Source organism: Heloderma suspectum, chromosome 3, assembly GCF_057233095.1.
Source record: "Heloderma suspectum isolate Gila_16-S chromosome 3, 16-S_ref, whole genome shotgun sequence".
Classification (NCBI taxonomy): domain Eukaryota; kingdom Metazoa; phylum Chordata; class Lepidosauria; order Squamata; family Helodermatidae; genus Heloderma; species Heloderma suspectum.
The window spans coordinates 319483147-319509595 of NC_139460.1; the positions used below are offsets into that span (position 1 = coordinate 319483147).

Here is a 26449-nt window from a genome sequence, read left to right on the forward strand (position 1 = left end):
CCTGGTATGCCTCAGGTGGGGATTTGAACTCAGCACTCTGCTCTACCATTCAAGTGGTCCACTGCATGACATCTCACTGGGTCCTCGACACCAAAAACAGAATTATTTCTCTTCCATACAGGTAAGGCAGCAATGGTGATGTTCTCGAAACCTAGCTGGGAATGCCAACCCCTGATCCTTCCAGCTCTGGATGAAGCTTGTGGGCTAACAGGCAACCCTCTGCATTGCCAGGGCTTCCGCCAAAGCCCGATCGATTGCTTTCTTCCAAACGGCAGCATCACGCAGCCGGCTCAGAGTCAGAGGCACAGCTGCTGGAGCAGATCAGCGCCTGATTAATGTTGCACAACTTGTTATATTGTCAGATAATTATCCCCAAACTGTATGACTTTTCTGCTAAGTGGCAGCACTTAATTGCGTTTTTAATTACACTGTAATAATTCCAGCCCAGACTGAGTGAGAGGACTGAGCGCGCGCGATGGCGGTAAGGCCTGCCAACCTGTCTGAGGAGAGGGGAAGGAGCATATGACGGCCACGGTGCAAACTAACCACCATTTTGCTTAGTGTAAAGGCCACGTGTTTCCCAAATGACCCCCAGGGACCCAGTCCTGGAAGAAGAACTCAGCAATGGAAGGCACAAAGTGGAGGCAACATGGGGCTAAACCTGGGGTGGGGAACATGCTGCTCTCAGCCTAATTTCATGTGAGGTGGCACAGAGAAAGGGAGAGATGGGGTGAGGGAGAAAGAGAGAGAGAGAGAGAGAGAGAGAGAGAGATGCAAGCCTGCCCACCTTTGGCTCTACGCCACCCACTGAGATCTGGCTCTGCCCACCATCAGCTGCAGCCCCAGTTGACTTTTCCCACGGGTCAACTCCCTTCATAGGAAAAAGGTTCTTCACCCCTGGAGTAAATGATGGTAGGGGATGCTGTCTCCAACCTGTGGGAGGTCACACTCCTTGAGGGCTAGCTGCACTCTCTGTCACTTTGCAGGCTCTGGCAGGATGCTTCCCAAGGGGTCATCATATCCAATTTAAGAACATAAGGACAGCCATGGTGGATCAGACCAGGGGGTTGTCTTCATGAGCAATTTAGTGCAAAGTTGGAGCAGTTTGAGTTCCTTCGCGACAGATGACATTGTCACCAATCTGCTGCCAACCAGCTGCTTCCCTCTTGAAAAGCTGTATTTTCTGAAACTCCTTTTACTCTGACTTTTTAACTGAAAGTGACTCCCTGGTGGTTTTACCACAGTGTGCCATGTCCCCGCCCCCCCTGCATTAAATCCTTCCTGGGTGTGCCTCTGTGACCTGGCAGTGATGTGGTCAAGGGGGTGGGACTCCCCATTCCCTCTTGTTTCCCCAATGGAGGTAGTTTTTCCCATTGAGAAAATCCCCAGGAGCGCAGCAGTGACACCTCACATTGCCACACTAGTGGGGACACTCATTCCCCTTAACTAGCCTGCTTTTAATCTTTAACATATCCCCCCTTCTGTGCATGTTTACTCAGAAGCAAGAAATAAATCTCGATCCCCTGAAGTGAAGGGTGAAAGGCTAATGTTAGTAACTCGCCCTGAAGCGCTCTTTCACTTCTCCGTTGGTCTCTTAAATCGCTATTGCGATGCTGTGCTTCTTTGATGTCCTGTAGTTTCTCTGATGTAAAGTCATTTCTCTCTTATTATGTAAAGTCCCTTCTCCATTTTATTGCAGTAATTATCTTTTGGGTTTATGGGAGCTTCTCATTGAGAGCAGGGAGAAGGAGAAAGGGGGGGCAGGGTTGGAAGCAATAACTCCAGGGCAGAGTGCTGGAATGGGGCAAAATTGAGAAGCTGAGCTGCTCTCGGAGGGGGGGGGGGCATTCAGATGCTGCAGTCGAGAATTGGGGGCTTTGGCTTCTCAAAGCAAAAGTGCACATATGGGGAAAAATGGGGTGAGAGTAATAACTCCATAGCAAATTGCTGGAATGGGGCAAAATTGGGGTGGAGGGAAGCTCTCAGGGGGAGCCTTCAGATTTTGGCTTCTTTGGGGAAATCTGCACACATGGGGAAAATTGGTTGCTCTCCATTCATAATAATGTAGTAGCAGGGGAAGCCTGGACAGGGGCGGGAAACAAGCTTCTCTCATTGGTCGAGCAGCCCCTGCCAGTTTGATGATGTTCAGTTCTACTCCGCTCACTGCACCTGGACGTATGTTCCTTTCGAATGCTGTGTGACCCCTGAAAACTGGATTTTAAAGGTATGCTACACTTGTCTTCAAACCTAGATGGCATAGTAAGAAGCAGAGACATCACCTTGCCGACAAAGGTCCATCAAATCAAAGCTATGGTTTTCCCAGTTGTAATGTATGGCTGTGAGAGCTGGACTATAAGGAAGGCTGAGCACCGAAGAATTAATGCTTTCGAACTGTGGTGCTGGAGAAGACTCTTACGAGTCCCCTGGACTGCAAGGAGGTCAAATCAGTCAATCCTAAAGGAAATCAATCCTGAGTGCTCATTGGAAGGACAGATACTGAAGCTGAAGCTCAAATATTTTGGCCACCTAATGCGAAGAGAAAACTCTCTGGAAAAGACCCTGATGCTAGGAAAGACTGAAGGCAAAAGGAGAAGGGGACGGCAGAGGATGAGATGGCTAGATAGCATCACCGATGCAATGAATATGGACTTGAGCATGCTCCGGGAGAGAGCGCAGGACAGGAAGGCCTGGTGTGCTATGGTCCATGGGGTCACGAAGAGTCGGACACGACTGAACGACTGAACAACAACAACACTTGCCTTATCTAGCTTCGTGTGTCCCTGATGGACCAAAGCCGATTTCATGAAAGTAATACTCCAACTCACTTCTCATTCTCTTGTCATGAAGATCCCCCTGCCAAGGGTCCATCTAGTCCAGTATTGTGTTCACACAGCAGCCAACCAGGAACCCACAAGCAGGGCATGAGCGCAACAGCACCCTCCCACCCATGTTCCCCAGCAACTGGTGTACATAGGCTCACTGCCTCTGGTACTGGAGGTAGCACATAGTCATCAAGACTAGTAGCCATTGATAGCCTTTTCCTCCAGGAATTTGTCCAACCCCCTTTTAAAGCCATCCAAATTGGTGGCCATCACTACATCCTGTGGTAGCAAATTCCATAGTTCAGCTATGGACTGTGTGAAGAAGGACATCCTTCTGTCTGCCCTGAATCTCCCACGAATCAGCTTCATGGGATGATCCCGGGTTCTAGTATTTTGAGAGAGGGAGAAAAGTGTCTCCCTATCCACAGAATTTTGTAGTTCCTTTTTTGGGTCTGTGTGTGTGTGTGTGCGCACGTGCACACATAATAATGTAGGCATACTGCTTCTGGTACTGGAGGTAGCACATAGCCATCAGGATCTGTAGCCTTCTCTTCCATGAATTTTGCCCTTTAAAAGCCATCCCAAAGTGGTGGCCATCACTACATCAATCTCAGTTACGGTGGAATACACGATTCAGAAATGTCCAAAGGGCAGCAAAAAGAGAGGGAGCCAGACAGACAGACAACAGCATACTTTAAAGACACTGATTGTCATTCTGACTTTTCTCTGGGGTTTTGTTGCTGTCGTTTTATACCCAAACACAACAAAATGTGTATTTTCCCTGTTTCAATAACATTGTGAAGGACTATCGGAATGTAATCAAACCAGGGATGCAAGCTCCCTCCCCCTTTTTTTTTCTTTTGAAAGCAAAGGGATTTGCGCCTTTGGCATGCACAACCAGCACACAGGCCCATGTCACTGTTGATAACTATAGTCATTCACTGTGTAGAAACGGCCAGCTGGCCCAAGATATAGGTGGTGTGAAGGAATAATCATTTAGGGTCTGAAGCAACAGGCTGGGATGGAGGAACACGTTTCTACACACCTAAATGGCAGCACATGGTGCTTTACAAAGAATAAGAGCAGAGGTCTCTGCCCCAAGGAGCTTACAATCTAGGAATCAACACAGGGGAGATGACAGAGGAAAGAGGGAAATGGAGAGAGGGGTAAGCAGGGGAAGAATGCATAATCATTTCAGTGGCACTTACTCAGGCTCAGTTACAGTAGGATACAGGAATTAAGGGTTTGTGTCATGGTGTTGAGGAGGGATTTCAAGAAAGGAAGGGACATTTTCCAAGGGTTGCCAGCTTTTGCAATCAAAATTTATAGTAGGTGGGTAAGTCTGGGGGTAGTGCCCAGTTTGCCACTGTATTTGGGGGTGGCAAAATGGGGAGGATAATTTGGCTACTTTTAGCAGGGGTCAGCAAAACCTTTCAGGGGTGTCCATACCTTGCCTTTTTAATTTTTAATGTGCTCTCTCTCTCTCTCTCTCTCTCTCTGCAGATGGAGAGTGCATGTGTGTGCACACGCCTGGGCATTAAAGAGCAAAAGGCAAGGTATGTGGCACAGTGTTTCACCAATCCATTTTAGCTCCTGCATTCTGCACCAATGGGCTGTTTCTGAGCTGTCTTGCAGGGCAGCCCCAGACAGAGCATATTACAGCAATCCAGCCTGGATCTGCAGGCATCTAATCTCCTGACGCCGCATCTTGTGAAGAAGCAAATCCTGTAAGTTATGTTAACGATGCACTGTGTGAAGCACTCCCGCAAGGCTCTCCCTGTGCTCAGAGGCCTTGGGAACTTTTTAGAAACGCTCGGAGCCAGAATACCTATGAGCAAAAAGCTGAGAAACCAGCTGGTATTTTCCCTCACAGCAGCCTCCTGAGCCCTGACGGGCCCCTTCCTCCCCTGCTTTTTCCGCGAGTGTGAGCTCTGACAGACTCCTGGCCTAGCAACCCTGACAGCAGCCTGCCTGGGTAACAAGCAGGTTTGGTGCTCACAGTCCCAGAACGCGCTTTGGTTCCAGCCGAGTGAGAGCCTCAATTCGTCCGTCAATCCTGGCTCTGGGCACTGGGGGCGTGCGTCAACTGGCTGGGGCCGGGGGCGAGGCTGGGCGAAGGGGGCAGGCACTCCAGCCAGACTCGGGGAAAGCACATCTCCCGGCACTAATAAGAAGGGAAAACTCAGCGTCTAATCGATAGAGCGGCTGAGTGTAACATCTCCAGCTGCCGGCTCCGAAGGAAGGGAGAGGCTTTGTAATTGGAAAGGCAAGAGCTTGCTGTGGCCTCCCTGACAGATGCCTCCTGCCCCAGTCAAGGCTGGCCGGCTGCTCCCTCCTGGAGTCCATCTCCCCACGTCTGGCTGCACAGGGCAGCGGAGGCTGGTGGCTCCGATGTCAGTGGGGTGGTGCATATGCTTCGAGGTTCAGTCAGAACAAGTCAGAACTCTAAAGGAGCTATCCGGGCTGCTTTACATCCTCGGTTCTGACTGGAACCCGGAGCGGATCCACCACCCCACTGACATTGGAGCCACCAGCCGCCACTGGCACAGGGGATTGTGCAACGACATGGTGGAAAAGGTACGTGAACAGCACCAGGTCCAAAGGCTTCCCCAGGTCCTCAGAGTGAAAGGCACAAACCCCATGTTCCATGCTGATGTGTGTATCGAAAGTGGAATGGCTGCTTTTCCTAAGGGGAAGCAACTTTGGGAGGGAGATCTGGAGCAGAGAAGGGGCAGGCAGAGAAAGACTTCAACGCCCCCCCCCCCCCGGCCATTTCTCTGCTTCACAACAAACTCTTTCACCCACTACCTGAGCGGCTTTTGTCTTGCTTTTTTTTTTTAAGCAAAAGCAGGAGTTTTGCCTGGTGTGTTCGCATTTACCCTGTGTAGTTAGACCCTCATACAGTCAACAACTCTGAAAGCCAGAGTGTCTCATGCAGCGACTGTACCAGCAGCAGGGAACCTCTTCCAGCCTGAGGGTCAAATTCAGCTTCTGAAAAGTCCTTGGGGGCCACATTCCAGTGGTGGGCGGAGCCAAAGGCAAAAGGGGCAGGGCCAAAACACCAGCACATTGTAGCTTAAAGCTTTGCTGAGGGAACTGCACTGGCTGCCTATTTGCTACTAAGTCAGGTTTAAGGTTTTAGTACTGGTGTACAAAACCCTAAACAACGCGGGACCAGGATACCTGAGAGAGCGCCTTCTCCCTTACAAACCTGCCCACTCACTGAGGTCATCAGAGGGCTCTCTCCTGGTGGTTCCACATGGACCTATGGCCCGACTGGGGTCCACCAGGAGAAGAGCCTTCAGTGTGGCAGCCCCCTTTCTTTGGAACTCGCTGCCCCTGGAGGTCAGGCAGGCACCCACACTGCATTGTTTCCAGGGCTTCCTGAAAACAGCACTGTTCCAGGAGGCATTCCTTCATTGACCAGTCATGGTTTTTATTGGCATTGTGTTTTAAAACAAGTGTAATTTTCATGTGGAGTTTTAATCTTTTTATGCTCCTACTGTTTTATCTTTTGTGTTCACCACTTCAAAATCTGTTCTAGATATGGAGCGGTATATAAATGTTGTAAACAAACAAACAAACAAACAAATCTCCTACTGCCGGTGACTCAGCCTCAGGAGAGGCGTTTCGACTTTTAAGACGGGGAAAAAACTTGCACAAAAGCAGGGAACCACCCAACTAGTGGGGAAAGGGAGTGAGGCCAAGGGAAGGTGAAGGGCCATCTGAGGAACCCCAGAGAGCTGGACAGGGACCCCAGGAAAGCCAACTTTGCCCCCTGGGCCTGAGATTCCTCACCACTGGAGTGAACCCGCCTCCCTTCTTCCGCTCATCCACATCCTGGCCTCCAGCTCAGCCACAGAAGTGCCTTTATTTTTATTACAACATGTCTAAACTGCTCTGCATCACATAGATATTGGCGCGTTTTGCACAATGAGACCAAAAGTGGACATTTAAACATAAAATGCAATAATTAAAACAAAACAGAAGCACTAATCAACCAGCTCTTAAAAGACAGGAAAATACAATAGAACCAACTGCAATGCCGGGGCAATTAACACTGTTTTTACCTGGCGCTGAAAGGACAGTAAGGTGGGTACCAGTTGCACCTCTGTGGGGAGGATGTCCCACAAACGGAGCACTGTAACTAGGGTGGTCTCTTGCGCAATGCCAAAAGAGAGGACAAAAGAGGACACCAATTTGCAGAACATCTACATGGGCACATTTATACAAATGGATGCTGATTTAGAAATAATAAATACAATTATTATTGTCCAGTGATACTAACTGTAACTCTAGTCCTCCAAACTAGAGGACTTTCCTCTGTAAAGTAGGGCACCTGGCCACTCTAGGCTTTCTCCTTCCTTGATAACACATACCATGTAAAGCAGCCTTCCCCAGCTGGTGCCCTCCAGATGTGTGGGACTACAACTCCCATAATCCCCAGCACAGCTGGAGTTGTGGGCCAGCACATCTGGAGGGCAAAAGCTTGGGGAAGTCTGATGTAAATGGTACTTCAAGGAGGTCCTGCTTTTTCAGCAGGCATGGAAGCAGAGGCAGCCACCTCCCCACGCAAGCCCCAAACACCAAGACACTTTGCTGCTTAAGGCCAAAGATAAGAACCCCCCCCCCCGCTACATGCACCCCTTTTACCTCCAGCTGGGAACTGGGCTGGCGGTTGAATTTTACTTCAAGAAAGGGGAGACGTGACAGAAGTGCACGGAGTTATGCATGGTGTGGAGAAAGTGTATAGGGAGACAATTTTTCTCCCTCTCTCATATTACTAGAGCTCAAAGGGGTCATCCCATGAAGCTGAATGATGGGAGATTCAGGACAGATAAAAGGAAGGACTTCTTCACACCGCGCATAGTCAGACTATGGAACTCACTACCACAGGACATAGTGATGGCCACCAATTTGGATGGCTTTAAAAGGGGATTGGACAAATTCATGGAAGATAAGGTTATCGATGGCTACTGGTCCTGATGGCTATGTGCTACCTCCAGTACCAGAGGCAGTATGCCTATGTGCACCAGCTGCTGGGGAACATGGGTGGGACGGAGCTGTTGTGCTCATGCCCTGCTTGTAGGTTTCCCATGGGGAGCTGGTTGGCCACTGTGTGAACAGAATGCTGGACGAGAGGGGCCCTTGGCCTGATTCAGCATGGCTCTTCTCGTGTTCTTACTTGCGACAGGACAGGTCCCTTTACCCTTCTTGAGGACAGCAAGATACTCTGGGAGGATGCAGGACAGACGGTGCAACACACACAGCTCAGTCCTCCAAGGGTAGCACATGGCTGGATTTCCGGAGGATGGCTTGAGGGCCTGCTGCCACCATCACACACACACATCTGCAGCCTAAGGCAGCTGCCTCACTCTGCCTAATGCAGGACGGCAACTCGCATCGGCCCCAGCCAATGGTGAAGCATGGTGGGAGTTGCAGTCCAACAACATCTGGAGGGCCACATGTTCCCCATCCTTGGCCTAACGGTAGGGCCGGGTCTGCCAAACACCCACTTAGACTGGGCTGGCTGCATGCCCAGTGACCCAGCCAGGGCCTATTTCCCTCTCCCTCCGTCTCCTTTGCTGAAATATTGTGCCTTTATTTCCACCGCCACCTCCCCTTCCTCAAAGCACACACACACACTCAGCCTTCATGGGGAGAGGGAGGGGGCCGTGCCTCCCTTAGCCAGACAAGGGAGGGTCAAAGGTCACTGCATTTAACATTCTTACTGGCTCTTAACTGCACAGAAAACCAGTAGAGACAGCATGGATGAATAGGAAACAGCAGGGAGTCTTCAGTTCAAAGCACTAAAACGGTGTGGCTGGGGCAATTCTCCACCTCCCCCAAAGCACCCCCGCAGGCAGCACCTAATAGGAGGCTGGGAGCGTCCAGGGCTGATCTTCGGGCAGCTGCCGAAAATCCATCGGTGGGGGGCGGCGGGCGCGGGTTGGGGAATGTTTGAGAGAAAGCTGTTTCTGTTTGGACCGTGTGGCTTAGCCAGGAGATTAGGGAGCCTGCGAGGAAAATGCTTTTATTAACCCAGCCTCGGGTGTGTTGTGGGTGGGGTTCACCAAGGGTCAGGCCTGGGGGCAACAGAAAGGGCGGTAGGTAGATTAAAATATGCCATTCACTGCTGATGGGTGCAGAAGTCAGTGCGGGGGGCTTTGATGGGGGTGGGGGGTGCTTGCACGGGAGCCCTTGCTCACCGGAGAACAGTGTGTGTGAACTGTAGAGCTGGGATTTTTCAGAAAAGGAAGACATCTTCCCGGGGAAAGGATCATGTCAGAAAACACAACGTTTGAATCAGCTCTGCTGGCCGCGCTGTAGATGTTTACATGAATAAGGCCATTCATTCGGGTTTCATAATGTAGTCTAGAATGCTGGCAGGGAACAATGGGAGTTGTAGTCCGACATATCTCGAGGGCACCAGGTTGGGGAAGGCTGAATTCTCATCAGTGTGGAGAAGAATCGGACTGAAATGCATTTGGCCTGCTGCAATTCTCCCCTTCAAATACGGACAGTGGTTCTATTGTTCAAAGATCCTCTGGGAATGTGCCTCATTTGAGGAGCTTTTTCTGTCCAATATCATGATTTTTCTGTAGCAGTCAACATTTGGGCAATAAGTATAACATCCAGTCCTGGGGACCTAGTTGCAGGTTCTGTGGGCTGCCGGGCTGCCACCAACAACATGCTCTCCCCCGCAACCCATCTCCCTGGTAACCACTCTGGGAATATAATTCAAGGGCGTTCTGAAAATACTTGCAATAAGCAAGCAAGCAAGTAAATAAATATAAATAAATAACTTGGTCAAAGACAGGTGCGATGCAGCACATGTCTTTGCATCTGATGTTTCCCTGCTTCAGCTCCCTGGTTGCTGCTTGCATGGAGCGGGGAAATACAGCACATCACCTCACATGTTTCTTTCACCAGACCTTTCCAGGAGACACGTGTAGCATGCATGTGTGGCTGTGCAGGTCTGTGCATCCCTGGAATGTGGCATCTGACCCTTTCCATTTATATAGCACTGCGGGTTCTTCAGAGCACATCACACCTAGTAGCTCTGTCATCCCTTCAGCAATGCAGTAAAGTAAGATTCTTATCCCCATATTACAGATGGGGAAACTGAGGTTGACATTGGGGCCAAACTAGAAGTGACGTTAATTCCACCATTACAAGTAATGTGTCTATTTTTAAAAAATTTAAGTAGCAGCTGCGGGGGCAGGGGGACTGATCAGGATTGGGACTGTAGTACATGGGGAGGGCGGTTAAGCCTTTCCTCTTGTGCAGAAGTCCGGATGACCTCACCCCCTCTGAAGCTGCTATTTGCTGCAGGAGGGGGAGTGCCACTGCTGCCAATTCCTGTTTCCCTCCTGGGGCAAAAAGCAGCCTTAGGGGAGGATTTTTACTGAGACCATAAAGTAGGGGGGGGGTTAACCTTTCTCACTGTGCGCCACAGGCCTGACCCTGATCAGGAGTGTGGAGGGGTCCCGGTTCTGCTTTTTAAACTTTAAAATCCAGACATGTTAATTGCAATCACACAATTAACATTGCATCTAGTTTGGCAGAGTTGGATCTGGGTCTTCTTGTTTATAGCGTAGCCTCGAAGGCAGCAACCCTGTATACACCTACTTGGGAGTAAGCCTCACTGCGCTCAACAGGACATACTTTTAAACAGACATGCATCAGATTGCACTGTTAGCCATCACACTGCACAAGCTCTCTAGCATATCAATTCCGTAGCATATGACAGATACGAATCACCATTTGGCAGTATCTCACAGCTGACTTTCAATAGCCTTTCAATAGAGATTTGTTCAGTTCATTTTTGATCAGGATTTACACATTTCGCGCCTTCCGGACTGGGCATGGACTCAGACACAGTCTGTGGTCAAAGTGTGCACGTTTCTGAGCTTGCAGTGTGATTCATGGACAAAAAAAAGTGTCGGACAGAATGCATGCATTTGAATAATGCGCATGAACAATGCGTACGGTTGGAAAATGCACACAAATACACTGTAATCAAAGGCAGACAAACAAATGTACATGTGTCAATATGTGGAAAGTGGGATCCAGTTTTTTATATCAAAATACAAACAGTAAAATCTGATGGTTCTTCAAGTTATGATATTTTTTAAAAATAACAAATCTAGTCCAGAGTATTTTTATTTCATTAGGAACCTTTCCAAATGATCCTTAAAAAGGAAAAGAAAAAAAAGAATCACTGCTCCCCCATGTTAGCTGTCTTACCACCTTTTAAAAACAAAAACCTTAAAATCTAATGGGTCCTATGAAAATGGTTGAATGGATTAAATTCAATCTGGGCTTTTGCTGTTTCCCATTAACTTATGTTAGCCTGTAGATTTCGGTCCCCTTACCAGAATCTTTCTGGCTAACAACCATGTGGATAACCCCTACAGACTTCCATTTCAGGAGATGGGGCATAGGGTGCTGCCTGCCCCCTGGTAACCTGTCCTGTGACCTCAGGATGGCTGCCTGGGAAGGGAGGACGGTTGGTTGGATAGCTAGCCTCACGCCCTCACCCATCTGTTTACCTTATTTATTTGTCCGGAGCCCTCTGTCAGTGCTGGGAGGGATGTTCACAATAGGCAGGAAGCCCCAGGGCCTCAGGTGCAGAGAGTCACCTGTGGGTCATGGTGGACAAGAGACTCATCTCTAAGCCTTGAAAGAGACAAACAGCCATTGTTCTCACAGACAAAAACGTTCAGGGTGCCAATCAGCAACTCTCCTTGGTGCTGGGAGGGGGCAGAACGGATCGGTCTCCAGTTTTAGGAATGTCCTCCAGCCCCAAATGTGTGTGGGAGAAGGCAAGGCGGGGGAGGAAAGGAGGCATTCAGTTCTAGAGCATTTTTTTGTTTAATTATCATTATTCTCCTCCTATATCTCACTGTTAGCATGCTTTACAACACAGCCCTGCTGTCTCATTCACCCCCATGGCAGCCTTGTAAGATGGCCTTCCACTTTCCCATTTCACAGAAGGGGAACTAAGGCTGGGAGACAGTGGCCTGCTGCATACGTTTACCCAGTGAAATCCTGGCTGAACAGGGTGAGATCCTGGCTGAATTTGAATAGCACCATGAGCTCTCTCCAGTATGATACACCGACTGCCATCCTCTGCACTTAGCTGCCAGTATCCGGTAAACAAGGGATATACCGCCTCTGCACATGGAGGCTTGGGACCTTGTACAATGCATTGATATCCCACTGCCTTTTGTCCAAGAGCTCAGAGCAGCATAACAACAGCCTGGGAGGTAGATCAGCCTGATCCAAATGTGGCCAAGGTGGCTGAGTCTGACATCAATGTTTTATCATCACAGCCCATACCTGACCTGGAAGCAGATGGGCCAGCACTACCACTGCCTGTTTTGCCACCTCTCTGGAGCAGCCAAACAGCAGCCTCCTAAAATCTTGGGTCTGTGGTTCTTGGCTTGGGATGCCAGATGAACCCATCACACCGAAGCTGATTGGCTGTAGGTTCAGGACTGATAAAAGGGCAAGGTGCACTTAACTTAGGGAATTCGTCGCCACAAGATGAAGCAACTGACACTTGCTTAAGACAACATTAGGGGAAGGATCGGACAAAGCCACAGAGCAGCCTGGCCCACCGTGGCGCTCTCCAGATGTGTTGGAATGCAACTCCCATAATCTGGCTAGGGGGATATGGAAGTTGTAGTCCAACACACCTGGAGGGCACCAGGTTTGGGGAGGCTGCCATAGAGAATATTGACTGACTGATTGATTGCACTCTTAAACTGCCCCATAACCCAAGTTCTCTGGGCACTGAAGAGTACACTAAAAACAAAAAAATGAAAACAATGAAGCAATGAATAGAAACAGCACATAATAAAACCAGCAGCAAAGAGTAAAAAATAAACACCCCGGCACATAAAACCAACGTAAAACAAGCAGCAAAATAAAAGAGTGCTAAGATCTAAAAGCACTCAAAACTGTTCTTAAAAATGCCTGGGAGAATAGAAAGGTCTTCAGCTGGTACCCAAAATACCATAATATAGGCACCAGGTGAGCCTCTCTGTGGAGCGCATGGCACAGACAGGGCACCACCACTGAAAAGTCCTCTCTCTTGTGTTACGCAAGTTCCCTTTTGGGGGGTTCAGCTGTTGGGGATAAAGGGCCCATTATTGGACCAGAATAGGAGTAAAACTTTGGTTCACAAGCAGGCCTGTCTTTCCCGGAGGGTAGAAAATTCTTGCTGCCTGGAGTCTGAGATGCAGACAGTTATGCTGACAAAGCTGTGGTCAACCCGTGGAACATTAGACCAGTATGAGAAGAAGTTACAGCGTTTGTTACTCCGCACAGCTAGCAGCTTCATGAGTCCGGAGTGTTCCTTGTAGGCAGCTTGATTAAGCTTAGGGTTACATCAACTCCTAAACCAATGGAAAATTGTCCCTGTATGCTTCTGCCCCCCCCCTCCCCTTGACACTCCCCAGTTCAGAAATGAATTTTCCAGTTGGCAACCAGGGAAAAGAGCCAATCAGAAAGCAGAGAAATTGAAGGGTGTCGGTGGATCAAAAAGAAATTGCACTCCATTACAGGAACTTTTACTTTCTCTTTTCCTTGATTGGTTTTCACTGTTTGCTCAAGTCTGGGTTTTGTTAGCACATTTTGCTCTGTTGGCCTTTGGGGCCTCAGCTTGGTTTTTGCCTTCTTTTGAGAGAAGAAGCATTTTCCCTTTTTCTGAACATGTCTTTTCCCTGGCTGTGAAACTGTTTGGGGCCACCCCCACCCCAACCCAAGCCACTATTGTGAGCCGGATGCCTGGCTCCTGAGCACCTTGATTCCATTTCCCCCGATCATTTTATTTTAGTCACTGTTGAGGCTCAGCCTTCACACCACCTTTTTCCTTTCAAAGCATTTCCTTCACTTCCCACCTGTCATAATTTTGCTATCTGGACTTTGCAGAGTCCTACACCTTGGACTCTGGGAGAGGTCTCCTCCAATCTACATCTGGGTCCACAAAAGCCTGTCCTTCAGACCTCTACTTGAGATAGGTAGCTATGTTTTTAATTTCCCCCTTCCTTTTCCCTAAAGGTTGAGATTACACTGTTGTGTAGTTGGAAGATTTAAGGACTGCATTTAAGTGGTTTGGACTAGAGGGTTGGAGGGAGCAATCCTATGGACACTAGTCAGCGGCTAGATGGCCATAGGATAGCTGGTTTTATGGGAACCAACCTTCCCACCCCCCCTGCGCTGCCTCGCAGGCAACACGGAACAGCCCCATGCTCACAAGAGGAGTATGGAGCGGCCAAAATGGGGCATGCCAGGGGGCGTTCCGGGGCAGGGCGGGTGGAAATGCCAATACGACACATCCATCCTATGTGTCATCCGGCAGCCTTCTCCCCCACTCTGCCCTCCTGTGACTAGACAGCCAATTTCAGCTGTCTAGCTGAAAATGCAGGGCAGGAGAAGCGCAGAGGGAATGACCCCTTCTGTACTTCTCCTGCCCTGCATTGGATAGGCGGTGGCCTCTGGGTTCAGGGGCGGACGCCTATCTGCATAGGATTGCAGCCTAAGTGGGGTTAAATAACAATTCCAACTGCTGCTAGTTTGACGTATTGTAACTTCTGCATGGCATGGCTATTTTATTTGATTCTGTAATATAGTTTTCCAAATATAGTTTTCTAATAGGCCTCAGCAAGAGTTAAATGGGAGTTTACTTTGCATGGTGCAGTCTTTGCTTGTAACACTCACACTGCTTTGTGGATCATGGTTACAGCTGTATTTTCTCTGCAATCATTACATGTTTCACATTTGACGTGTGCTTGTAATGTTCTTTTGCATTTACTTTTCTCTATAAATCATTCATATCTTAATATTTTCACTGTGGCCTATTTTCATTTTTCACAAGCTAAAGGGCATTCACTGTTTTCTTGCTTGAGTTTTCAAATATATTGAACTTCTAAATGGCCTTGGGTCAGCTGTTGTTACACTCTCTTGCCTATTGGGGCAAAGTCAGAGCCGCATTTTCATTTTGTAGCAACCTGCCTTGCCTCATTTGGTAGGGGCACCTGAAGGAGGGCCTCAGGCAATGTAGGGATATATGAACCCCCCACAGTCTGGTCTGGGGGGGTGGGGCCCTCTGGGGGGCAATTCAGGCAGCTTGGGGCCCTGCAGAGTGCTCCGGAGCCCTGCCGTGTCTGCTGGAGTTGGAGGAGCAGCTCTCCGGCTTTCTAAAAATGCGATAGGCTAATGGCAACTGACTGCCATTAGCGTATCACAGGACATTTACATCCATAAATGGCGTATTGTGTGTGCCATTTGCGGCCGTAAAGCACTTACTTTTACCTAAATGCAGCTGTTTACAGCTGCATTTAGGTAAAAGAAAGTGCTTTACGGCCGCAAATAGCGCACACAATACGCCATTTATGGATGTAACTTTCCTGCGATAAGCTAATGGCAGCTGCCATTAGCATACTGCATTTTTTAGGAAGCTGGAGAGCTGCCTCGTGAGAACTCCTCTGGAGCCGGAGGTAAGTGCAGCCTGTCTGCCGCGGACTCCAGAGGTCAGATTCTTTGGAATTCAGCCTCATTTGAGTCTGCAGCGGATTTCTCCAGCATCCCTAAGACAATGACCTTCGCATCTGTGGAGGTAGATATGGGAAGAAATGCCGCTTCAGGTAACCTGGTCCCAAGCCATTGAGGTCTTTAAAGTCGTGCTGAGCCAAATCCTGCCCCCTATTTTTAGGAACTTTTTCTCACCCAGCAAAAGAATAGGGATGTACGAAAGTCACTTACCTTTCTGCGGATTATGTTGATGGGGGGGGGAGGCGTTCCATCCTTCCCCCCAGAATCCTCGACGGTGGGGGAGGCGCTCCGTTCCTCCCCCCTGGAATCCTCCGTGGCTGGCTGTGCTCCGCGGCAGCTCCGCGGAGCAGCCGGCCAGGCCCAGCCAGGCCAGAGCCATCTGCAGCCAGATTTCCGGCAGCGGAGGGCTCTGGGGGAAAAAAACAACAACAACCGCTTACGCAAATGGCGGCGGCTATGGCCGCCGTCATTTGTGTTCCTTATTTTTGGCCGTCTTAATCTACGTAAATATTTACGTAGACTATGACGGCAAAAATAAAGGGGAACGCAAATAGCGTAGCGGGTGCTAGTTGCGTCCCTTTTTGATTCACCGTTTTAGCCTATGTAATTTTTTTTTTTTAAACCCAGCCATGATAGGCTAAGTAAATCTTTACGTAGCCTATCGTGTCATGTTTGTTTTTTGTTTTTTTACAAGACTGCAAATGGCGGCGGCGGCAGCTGGTCGGAAGACCAGCCGCCGCCGCAGCCGCCGCCGCAGCCGCCGCCACCAGGAAAATCCGCCCTAGGTAAGTCTTGTCCTGGGGGGGATCCACGGGGTGGCGGGGGGGTGGAGGTCTTCTTTCTTGAGGAGGTCTTCTTTCTATTTTCTCTTTAAAAAAAAAAACAACACCCCCTGCATTTGCAGGAGCCCAGGATTCTTCTCTAGCTGGGCGTTCTTCCTGAATGCATATTGGAGAGGGAGCGGTCACATGGTCTCCTGGAACCGGGCATGTTTCGCCCGCAGAAGAGTCTGATGAAGGGACACAATAGCAGAATGCTTCAAATCCCTGAAGGGCTGACATACAGAAGAGGGCAAAGACTTCCTGCAGTGAGCAGGGGGTTGGACTCGATGGCCTTGTAGGCCCCTTTCAACCCTACTATTCTATGATTCTATGATTCATTCTCTGATGCTCTAGAGGACAGGACTAGATCTAAAAGCTTTAAGTTACAGAAGGGTAGATTTCGGTTGAACGTTTGAAGAAATGTCTTGATGGGAAGAGCAGTTTGATAGTGGAGCCAGTTTCCTAGAGGGGTGGGGGGCTCTCACTTGCTGGACACCTTCACACAGAGGATGGACAGCCACTGTCGGGGATGCCTTAGCCAGTGGAAGGTAGTGGCTCCAATGTGAGTGGGGGGTGAATCCACTCCAGGTTTTGGTCAGAACCAGTCAGAACTCTGACAAAGCTCTCCAAGGTGCACCTTGGACAGCTCCTTCAGCGTTCTGACTGGTTCTGACCAAAACCTGGAGCGGATGTACCGCCCACTGACATTGAAGCCACCAGACTCCACTGGTTTTTTAGCTCTGGATTTCCTTGATGGGCAGGGCATGTTGAAGGACCTCTAAGGTCCAATTCCACTTTCACCTGGATTCTCCAAACTCCACTTCAAAGCTCGGTTCGTTTGCCTCACCCTCTTTTTTGTTTGCAACTGTTTTTCGTTTGCTTTCTTCATTCAAACAAACAAAGTGCACATTTTGGTGGGCATTTTTTAAAAGCACACACTTTCCTCCCATTGACTAAAACATGAAAATGCATATCTTTTGAAAAATGTGCATTTTAAAGTGCACACATTTTTTTTTAATGTGCATTTAAAGTGCACACATTTTTATTTTTATTTTTTTAAAATTTGAACTCAATTGCAAGCCCAGGAATTTGCATGTGCCCCCCTCCCCCAAATGTACTCCTGCTAACTTAGTGTTCAAGGTTGCAAACGGGGCAAGTTCTGATGATCTGCAAACTGAAATGAAATTCTCATATGTCCCTATCTAGGCATGTGTGTGTGCATGTGCGTGCGTGTGCGTCTGTTCTATAGCATGACCCATGCTATACAAGCTGTGTCAGGCACCTGGGGACCTGTACTGCAGGAGACGCGCATGCACTGAATGCACGTCCATCTTCAGTGTGCCTTGGCTGTGTAGATGCCACATGCCCTTTGAAATCAGCAGTGACTGAGGCAGAGGACACCAATGGCGGTGATGGCATCAGCCCCAAAGGAGAAGGCAATGGCCATTAAGTCCTTTCTTTAGTTAGGGGCCCAGAGGAAACGGTCCTCAGACTCCCTAACCCCAAAGCCCTGCGGCTGCGCCAGCCCTCTGCCTCACCATGTCACTGTGGGTGGCCATGTTTCCTGTCTCTGCTGCCCTCCCACCCTCTCTCCCCTTTCACACACTGACCCTTCACCCAAAATTTATGGCTCCTTCCTGGCTGTAATGAAATCCCCTCCCGTGCATACTCCGTACCCCATCCCCTGGCTTTCCCATGCTGGATTGCCCTATGCGCATACGCACATCCAAGCGCAGAGCAGACCATCCAGCCTCCCCCCCCCCATCTTTATGGAGCTGCTTCTAGTGGGTTCACACAGTTTTATGGGTTGCATTAAATATTTCATTTATTCCAAGTTGCACATTACTGCCCGGTTTATGGCTGCTCGGAGAGGCAGGCTCTCCAGCCTCTTGTTCAGGAGATCTGGTGTCGAGCAGCCGGAGAAGGGAGATGATGAAGGATCTCCGAGCCTGTGGCAAGAGACAGAGAAAGAGATGACTGTGCAGGGGTCAGTGTAATAGCCACAGCTAAGCCAGAGATGCTTTTGCGGAGGCCCCTTAGCAATCTCAAGTACCTCTCCAAGAAATGAAAACAGCATACAGATATTGCTTGGGAGCAAAAATATGGGATCTGTAAGGATGATTCTCAAGGCCATGTGCATGCACTTCTTCACACAATACATAATTCATCTATGGCATTCACTGGTTGGCCACAGCTACTGTGGGAAGCAGGAAGCTAGACTAATGGACCTTTGGTCTGATCCAGCAGGGCTACTTTTATGGTCTTGCGCTGCATGCTTCCACAGGCATGCCGAAAACCCACTTGAGCACAGGTTTTATCTTTATTAAAATCTCAGACTTGATTTTAAAAAGGAGGCAGTTTTCTAGCTCATGTGACTGTGAAGATATGCTTTAAAAGAAGGGTGGGGAGGGCAACACCTGGTGCAATCTTAGAAGCCAGAGCAATTGCTGGAAATTATTTCAAGTAGTCAGAGAGTGAGACTTCAGTGCCCTCTAAGGTTCTATGACTAGTCACATGAGTAGTGAAAGATGAAGAAATTATGCAAAATAGAAAATAAATGATGCAGATTGAGAAAATCATGCCCGTTTCCTTAACAGGATGTTTTCTACAGGTTTAGAACTTAAGAACTGCTGGATCAGATTCAAGGTCCATCACGTCTAGCATCCAGCTGCCCACAGTGAAGCCCACAAGCCTTTGGCATTCAGAGGTAGACTGTGTCTGAACAGAGAGGTTCCTTTAAGCTGTCATGGCTAATTGCAACTGATAAGAGTTCACCTCCTTGGTGAACTTGTCTAGTGTGTTTTTTAAGCCATCTAAGCCAATACTTGTCACCACCTCTTGAGGGAGAACATCCCATAAGTTACCGATGCAGATTTGTCTGTAGATGTCCTTTTTCTCAGCTGTTATCCCAAATCTACTGCCAATCAATCAATTTCACAGGATTTGCAGAATTCAGCTTTTGTTGTCACAGAACACAATTCCCCCCGTCTCAGCAAAGAGTTGCAAAAGCCCTGATTATTCTGTTATTTCAAAACACATTGTCACTTCTTTCTCAATGCTGTTCACTGTACAGTTAAGGTTTTGACATTAGTTTTGACAAGGAAAGGGGGCCCTTGACACAGCCCAGTTCCCTTTGCCAACAGCATCCACTGCTTCCCAGCAACAGTTTCCCAGTACACACACCAAACACTCAACATTGGCATGGCAACTGGCACATTTTTATTATTACAATGAATTTACCTAGATAGGGCCAAGAGCATTATGTGGAGCTTTACAAGATTGTGTTTACATTCAGCTCCAGCCCCCACCTGGGATGAACACATAGCAAACAGGCAAACGTGTCAACAGTGAACAGATCAACTCATATTCCATGCTTTAAATTGGGCTTCCCTCCATTTCTTTAACCCAAGAGCCAGCTGGAATTGCCTGTCTGTGGCTGAGAGAGAGCCCTGTTGGTCTTTTCGATTGGCCTTCTCCATTTATTAGGGTGTAATCCTTGGGCCTTGCCTATTTAAGGGAGTGCCTTCTCTGACTTGCTCAAACCTCCCCAGCTGCTGAGAACTTCTGAAGAAGCCCTGCAGTACACACCAATTCCATCTGAAGCTAGTTTGCTAACCATGGGAGGCAGGGCTTTCTCTTTTGTGGCCCCATAGCCATGAACCTCTCATCCTTGGTGGTGGTGGTGATGATGGAAGGTCCATTTGACTCAATCCTTGGGCACTTTTCTGGGGAGCATAAAGTTGTTCCTCTCTTGGAAAACCTGTGAAGAAGCAAGGTAAAGTTAGTTTGCTGATGCTGCTATGGTATGTGGTTTTATGGGATGCATCCTGATGCAGGCACAGCTGCCTCCACGTGCATGGCTAGATCTACAGAGGGCTCAATAGAGCTTTGTTCCTTTCATGAGCTTGAGAAGATTCCATCTGGGCAAAGGTGAGGGTTACGTGAGGATGCGGAGAGTTTTCATGGGCCTCCCATTCCTGGTGGTTGCCCAAAGCACTGGAGGGTACCCATGTCAATGGAGGGAGGTGTCAACAGGGAGCCCACTCATAAGAACCTAATAACATAAGAAGAGCCATGCTGGATCAGATCAGAGGCTTATCTAGTCCAGCATTCTGTTCACACAGTAGCCAACCAGCTGCCCACGAGAAACCCACAAGTAGGACATAAGTGTTACTAGGGATGTCGGAGAAATTCGCAATGGAATTAAATGAGTTCAGTTTTTTAATTAATCTGACCCATGGATTCTGAAGCGGACCAGCTGGTCCCCTGTCAGGAGGATTCCATGGACTTGCGGACCATTTTTCTAACCTTCGGGAATTTTGCACAAATTTCATGATGCAAAAATACGCATTTAAAAAAAAAAAACAGCCAAAAATGTGCATTTCCCCAATAGGCTAAAGTGTGAAAATGCATATTTGGGGAAGGGTGCACATTTTGGGGGAATTTGTGCATTTTTGCCCTTGCAAATTTGCACAATTTGCATTTGCACAAATGTGAATTTGCGCACATCTGGAAACAAAAAAAAATCCAATTCCATCAGTGGGCAGACGATGGAATGCAAGGTGCGTGACAACCCACCAAACACAGACAGAATGAATTTTACACAATCTGTGCATCCCTAAGTGCAACAGCACCCTCTCATCTATGTTCCCCAGCACTCCTCTGCCTGTAGGTGGCTGCGCTTGTGTGAGGAAGGATCTTGCCTTAGTGTTTTGTCTTAATGTACTTGTTCTACTGAATTTGTACCTGGAGGTGGATCAGTCTGTTTCTGGTCTGTGTCAACTTTACATGTGTTCATTCTTAAATACATTCCAAACCATTTCCTCATTAATGTTTTGTTTTGTTTTTTAGTTAACACCCCCACACACACATTCAAATGTGCATATGAATATGTATTTAAACATGTATTCTTGGACATCTGTTCTCACAAAATACAGATTTCTTAATGTATTTTATCTGAACGTAAATGCATTTATCCTAAAATGCACATTTCGGTTTATTTTTTTCAGCCTAGAACTGTATCGCAACATTCACAGAAGTGCTAAATCTGAAGATTCATTTATTTTCTGATCTGCACATTAAGCCAAGAGGTCCATTCACATCCGAAGTCACCAAATTCCTCAAGCAGATCTACTTGCAACCTGCTTTGGTAGAGGGAAATGCAGGCTAGAAATGGAAGGAGGGAAATATACTGGCTGCCATATACATTTGACTACTCATTCTGCACAAGTTGCACAAACAGCAGGAGAGAGCTTCAAGGGTGCTTTTAGGGCCCAACTACGCATTAAGTTAAATGTGTAGTTTGGTGTTGCACATATGGGTGCGGGTGTTTTTTAACATAGCAGCTACACAGGCCCAATCAAGATTGGGGCGGCAGTGCACAGGGAATAGATTTTTTTTAAAAAAAAATCTTTTCCCCCAAGGCTGCAATCCCATTGAAAATCACCCCTCCTCAAAGCTGCAATTTGGGCTGGGAGGGAAGCTGCTCCCTTCATGGTGGATAAAACTACATTTCTGTCCATCAAGAAGCTTTCAAAGGTACAGGAGCCTTGGAAGAAAGAGGCAGCCTGGGATTTCTTATTGTTGATTGTTAAAATTGGTGTGTGTGTGTGCACGCGCGCGTGTGCTTCTATATGTGTGTGTTTATATGTTTGGTTTTTACATTATGTTACAATGTTGTATTTTTAAGGTTTGTAAAGGTTTGTAAACCACCCAGAGAGTTTTGGCTATTAGGCAGTATAGAAATGTAATAATAAATGAAATGAAACCAACCTCACACAGGAACAGCTGATTTCCCACTAGTCACTGATGCTGCCATCGGCCCAGCCTGTGCTCTGCACGGCACTGGGTGGGGAACACATCTTAGCCTCTGTCCACACTAGATGGCTGCCTGGTTGCCCATGGAGGGACAAGGGACACATGGCAATTGTGATGCACCATGGCAAATAGGTGCAAGAGATGATACCTGTGATTGGGTGCTCATTTGAATGGAAGCCATTGAGAAAAGGGAGCCATCATGTAAGCACTTTTCTATTCCGCATTCCTCAGCCAGCCTCCTCATTCTCACAGGAAGAGTGCGCTCACCCCATAGTCCACTTGGTGTCTATGTTTGGGGAGTCACCTATTGGGGGAGACGTTGTCATTGTGACAATGCTCATTTACCCTCTGTAGGGAGTCCCACTGGAACTCTGCCACCAGCTATTGTTTCTTCTGTTGCCACGTGCCCTGGCTCTGATCCTGCAAGGAAGAATAGGGCACTAGAACTATCAGTAGAAGAAGTGGTGGAGCATTTGATGGTCCCATTTGAAGGCACATGAGGTGGCCACCATGCTGAAGCTAAGCAGGTCTGGGTCTGGTCAGTGCTTGGAGGGGAGACCACCTGGGAACCACATGTAGCCACCTGGAGTTCCATGATGGAAGAAAGGTCATATATAAATGTAATAAATAAATTTTAAAAATGTTCATCAGTGAACATGGCCGGGTTCCCCATTGTCCTTCCCCATGCATGACAGGAGCTCACTTGAGTTTTGTGACCAACAAGAGTTCCCTTTGTGCAAGCTGCATACTTGCCACGTGTCCACTTTGTAGAAGGCATTTCCACCTGCTGAGTGAGGGAAGCAAGTACACGGTTGTCCCAAGTGGTATGGAGAGGAGGAGACCTTCTCTGGTCACAAGTGTCTGAGTAGTCTGTAGAACATGGGAAGTACAAGTGGGAGGGACAGCAGAGATGCAGGTGTTCTGGCTTTAACTCTGGTGTCCCCTTCCATGGAAACCCTTCCCTCCGTTGTTTATCTGTGTCTTATGTTATGTCATTACAGTCCCAGTTGCAGCACTGCAACTGGGTTTCTTGGCAGGGGTTGGGCCTGGAGTCCTGAGGCAGGGTACTCTGTAAAGCAGAGGTGGGGAACCTTCCCCCCACCCCCACCACGTGCCTCATTGCCTCAGGGGAAATATATTAGAGGACACACAGCAGCAGTGGCTGTGACCAGAGTCATGCCACACTTTCTCACACACACACACACACACACACACACACACACACTGTCATGCATTCATTCCATTCCCTCTCCTTTTTTTCCTCTCCTCTCTCTCTCCCACTTCCTAATTTTCTCATCTGTCTGTGTATCATCTATATCTATCTCTGTATGTCTGTCATCTCTCTCTCTTTTCTTTCTCCCCCCCCCCTTTGTTCCCCATCTACTTAATTGCCATGTGTATCTGTGTGTGTGAGGGGGGGAGATTTTTTGGGGGGTTGCAGTATGGGGGGAGGGGAGGGTTAACTCTTTTCATCCCAGCTATGAACTCCCTCCAGATCATCCGCCCAACAGAACAATTAGGCTTTTAACAATGCTTCCAATTGAAAGTGTGTGTGTGTGTGTGTGTGTGTGTGTTTAAAAAGCTTGTTGCAAGGTGGGGACAGGGTGGGACAGGAGAGCAGAGTCCATGGGCTACCAACCCTCCGCCCCCCAGTGGAACCAGTGTTATCCATCTGCCCTCCTCCTTTGTTGTTGGCCTTGGCTGTTGCTTGCTTGGGTCAAGTGTTCCTTTTGTGGTTAATACCATCTCTCTGGGGGCTGAGCCAAGAAAGAAAGAAAGAAAAAAAGAAAAAGAAAGAAAGAAAGAAAGAAAGAAAGAAAGAAAGAAAGAAACTGTACCAGTCTGACATGGATCCTTCAGCCAACCCCATCCCCTTTCAAGACCACAACGACTAACGTCTGGATCAACTCAAGTTTCCAGACAGTCTTCAATGGCAGCCCTGCATAGTGTACAATGCAGTAATCCAACCCAGAAATTACCAAGGCATGAGTGACAGTGGCTAAGTGATGATGTCAATCCCATGATGGTGGCTGGCAGCATGCCTGTTGTACACCCCCCCACACACACACAAACACTGGTCTGCTTTGCTGCATATTATCTGGAAGTTTATCTGGCGGGCACTTACCCTAATAGCTGTTTGCCTGGATAAGGTTTGCTCTTCCCACATTGAATGTGGGATTTTTCCTGCCCAGCACCCTGCCAGCGTTTTCCCATGTGGTATGATCGACGCTTCTGGGTTTTTCCTGGTATGGACAGTAGAAACGGTACCTTTGCAGGAGTCAGGCATTAAAGAGAGTGGCTGATGGACAGAAGCCAAACACCTGACTTCAAATACAAGAAACTCACAGCTGGAGCCCTGGGCAAGCCCCTTGTCCCCAGTGGGAAACCAAAGCCACAGGGGAAAGGACACTTTGATCTTTAGCTGCCCACAGAGGAGAGCCTTAAGTGGCTAATCTGTGGGCGTCCGTTCACCATGGAGGCTTCCATCTGTTTTGCAGTTCCTGCTGTCTGTAAAGTAACTGAAAAACCCATGCTGTATCCAGTGGAGGCTGGTGGCTCTGATGTCAGTGGGGCGGTGAATCCACCCCAGGTTTCAGTCAGAACTCTAAAGGAGCTCTCCAAGGTGCTTCGGGTCCATTAGCGTTCTGACTGGTTCTGACCAAAACCCGGAGCAGATTCGCCATCCCAGTGTCATCGAAGCCGCCAGCCTCCACTGTTTGAATCCCTGGGCTTCAATCCCTGGGCATTCAACCATGCTAGCGGCTTAGCGCTGAAGCAGGGTTGCCTCCTCTTTTTTCTAACAGCCTCCTCATCTTAACTCTTACGCAGTAGGAAGGTACACCATGGCCCTCTCCATGCTGGGAACCTATTGAATTTGGCCGGTGCACATGGGTGGGAATTGAGTTTCAATTGTTTGTTAGAAGAATTTACCAAAATTCTCGAAGTTCTTCATATTCAGGAAAGAAAGAACTTGGGATTTTAAAAATGTGAATGCAGGAGAATGAAAAACTGACAGATTCTCCCATCCCTAATACTGAGCCAGACCATTGGTCCATCTAGTCCAGTATTGTCCACACTGACTGGCACCGGCTCTTTAGGCTTTCAGGCAGGACATTCCCCCACCCTACCTGGAGATGCTGGGGATTGAACCTGGGACCCTCTGCACACAAAGCAGGCGCTCTGCCACTGAGCTACAGCCCCTCCCTATGCTACACCAGGGATGGGAAACCTGCAGTCCTAGAGCTGTTTGGGCCATTTTGCAAACTCTGCCAACTTTTGTCACACCCACTGTTGGAATGCAGACCCTGGTGGGCTTCCACTGAGGGTCTTCTCCTGTGTTGTCCTCAAACCATGGAACACGCTCTGTCAGAACTATGATTGGTCCCCACTCTCTTGGCCTTTTGAAAAGGTCTGAAGATGCATCTTTTCAATGGAAGCCTTTTAAAATGTGTAATTCTAATGCTTTAATGTTTTTATTGTTTTTAATGTTCTTGTTTTTATATGTTTTAAGGTTTTATTGTTTTGCATTGTTGTTCTCCAGCTGGATGGCTTTTTAGCAGTTAGGGTGGTATATAAATGTTAATAAATAAATAAATAAAATAATGAGGTAACGCAGATCTTGCCAAGAAAAGGTTTCCCTACTCTTCTGTAACACACCCATCCCACTTCCTTCTCTGGCAAAATGGCTTGGTAGGTTTTCATCTCATTGATTTCAAAAACCTTTTTGACCAATGATACGGGAGAGAGCGGAGGACAGGAAGGCCTGGCGTGCTATGGTCCATGGGGTCACGAAGAGTCGGATGCGACTTAATGACTGAACAACAACAACCAATGGGACAAATGGGTAGAGACACAAGTTACCTTTTATGAATAGTGAAGCCAGTTTGAAAGCACCTTCACTGCATTCAGTACAAACATACCTTTTCTGTCTGGGGGAAAGCTCTGGGAAACTGATTCTGAAACTCTTCAGTGTTATTATTCAGTACAAAGCATGGGAAAACTGGCTTTGCAAGGCACTATTTGGTTAGCACCTATAACATCACCAACTCCAGTCCTCAGAGCAATTTTGCAACTATTTTTGTTTTGGGGTTTTGCCATTTTTAAATAAAGTAGAGGTTGAACGTATATACACCGTCTGAGGAAACATGCATAAGATTGTACTGCACATGATGGACAAAGGCATCTTTAAAAAGTTATTTTAAAAAGACAAGAAAAAGGAGGACAGCTCCTGAAGCATGGGCAAGGGGAAATCAAATCCACCATGCGACTTGCTGATGTATGTGTATGAAAAACGTGCAACATTGAGGTCATTGAGGTCATTAACGTGCAACATTGAGGTCATTAATGTGCAACATTGAGGTCATGTGTATGAAAAACATGCAACATTGAGGTCAACATTGTAACACCATTTTTTTGCTCTATGTA

The 26449-nt window shown here is 48.0% G+C and overlaps 1 long non-coding RNA gene across 1 annotated transcript in view; it reads left to right on the top strand.

Annotated features, from left to right (window-relative positions):
* The window catches only part of LOC146351610 (uncharacterized), a 69310-nt gene extending 47328 nt beyond the window's left edge, over positions 1-21982 (top strand). The window contains exons 2-3 of the long non-coding RNA XR_014788911.1: positions 4326-4378; positions 21217-21982. This is a non-coding gene — a long non-coding RNA (uncharacterized LOC146351610). The remainder of the gene's footprint in view (positions 1-4325; positions 4379-21216) is intronic.
* The last annotated feature ends 4467 nt before the right edge of the window (positions 21983-26449 follow it).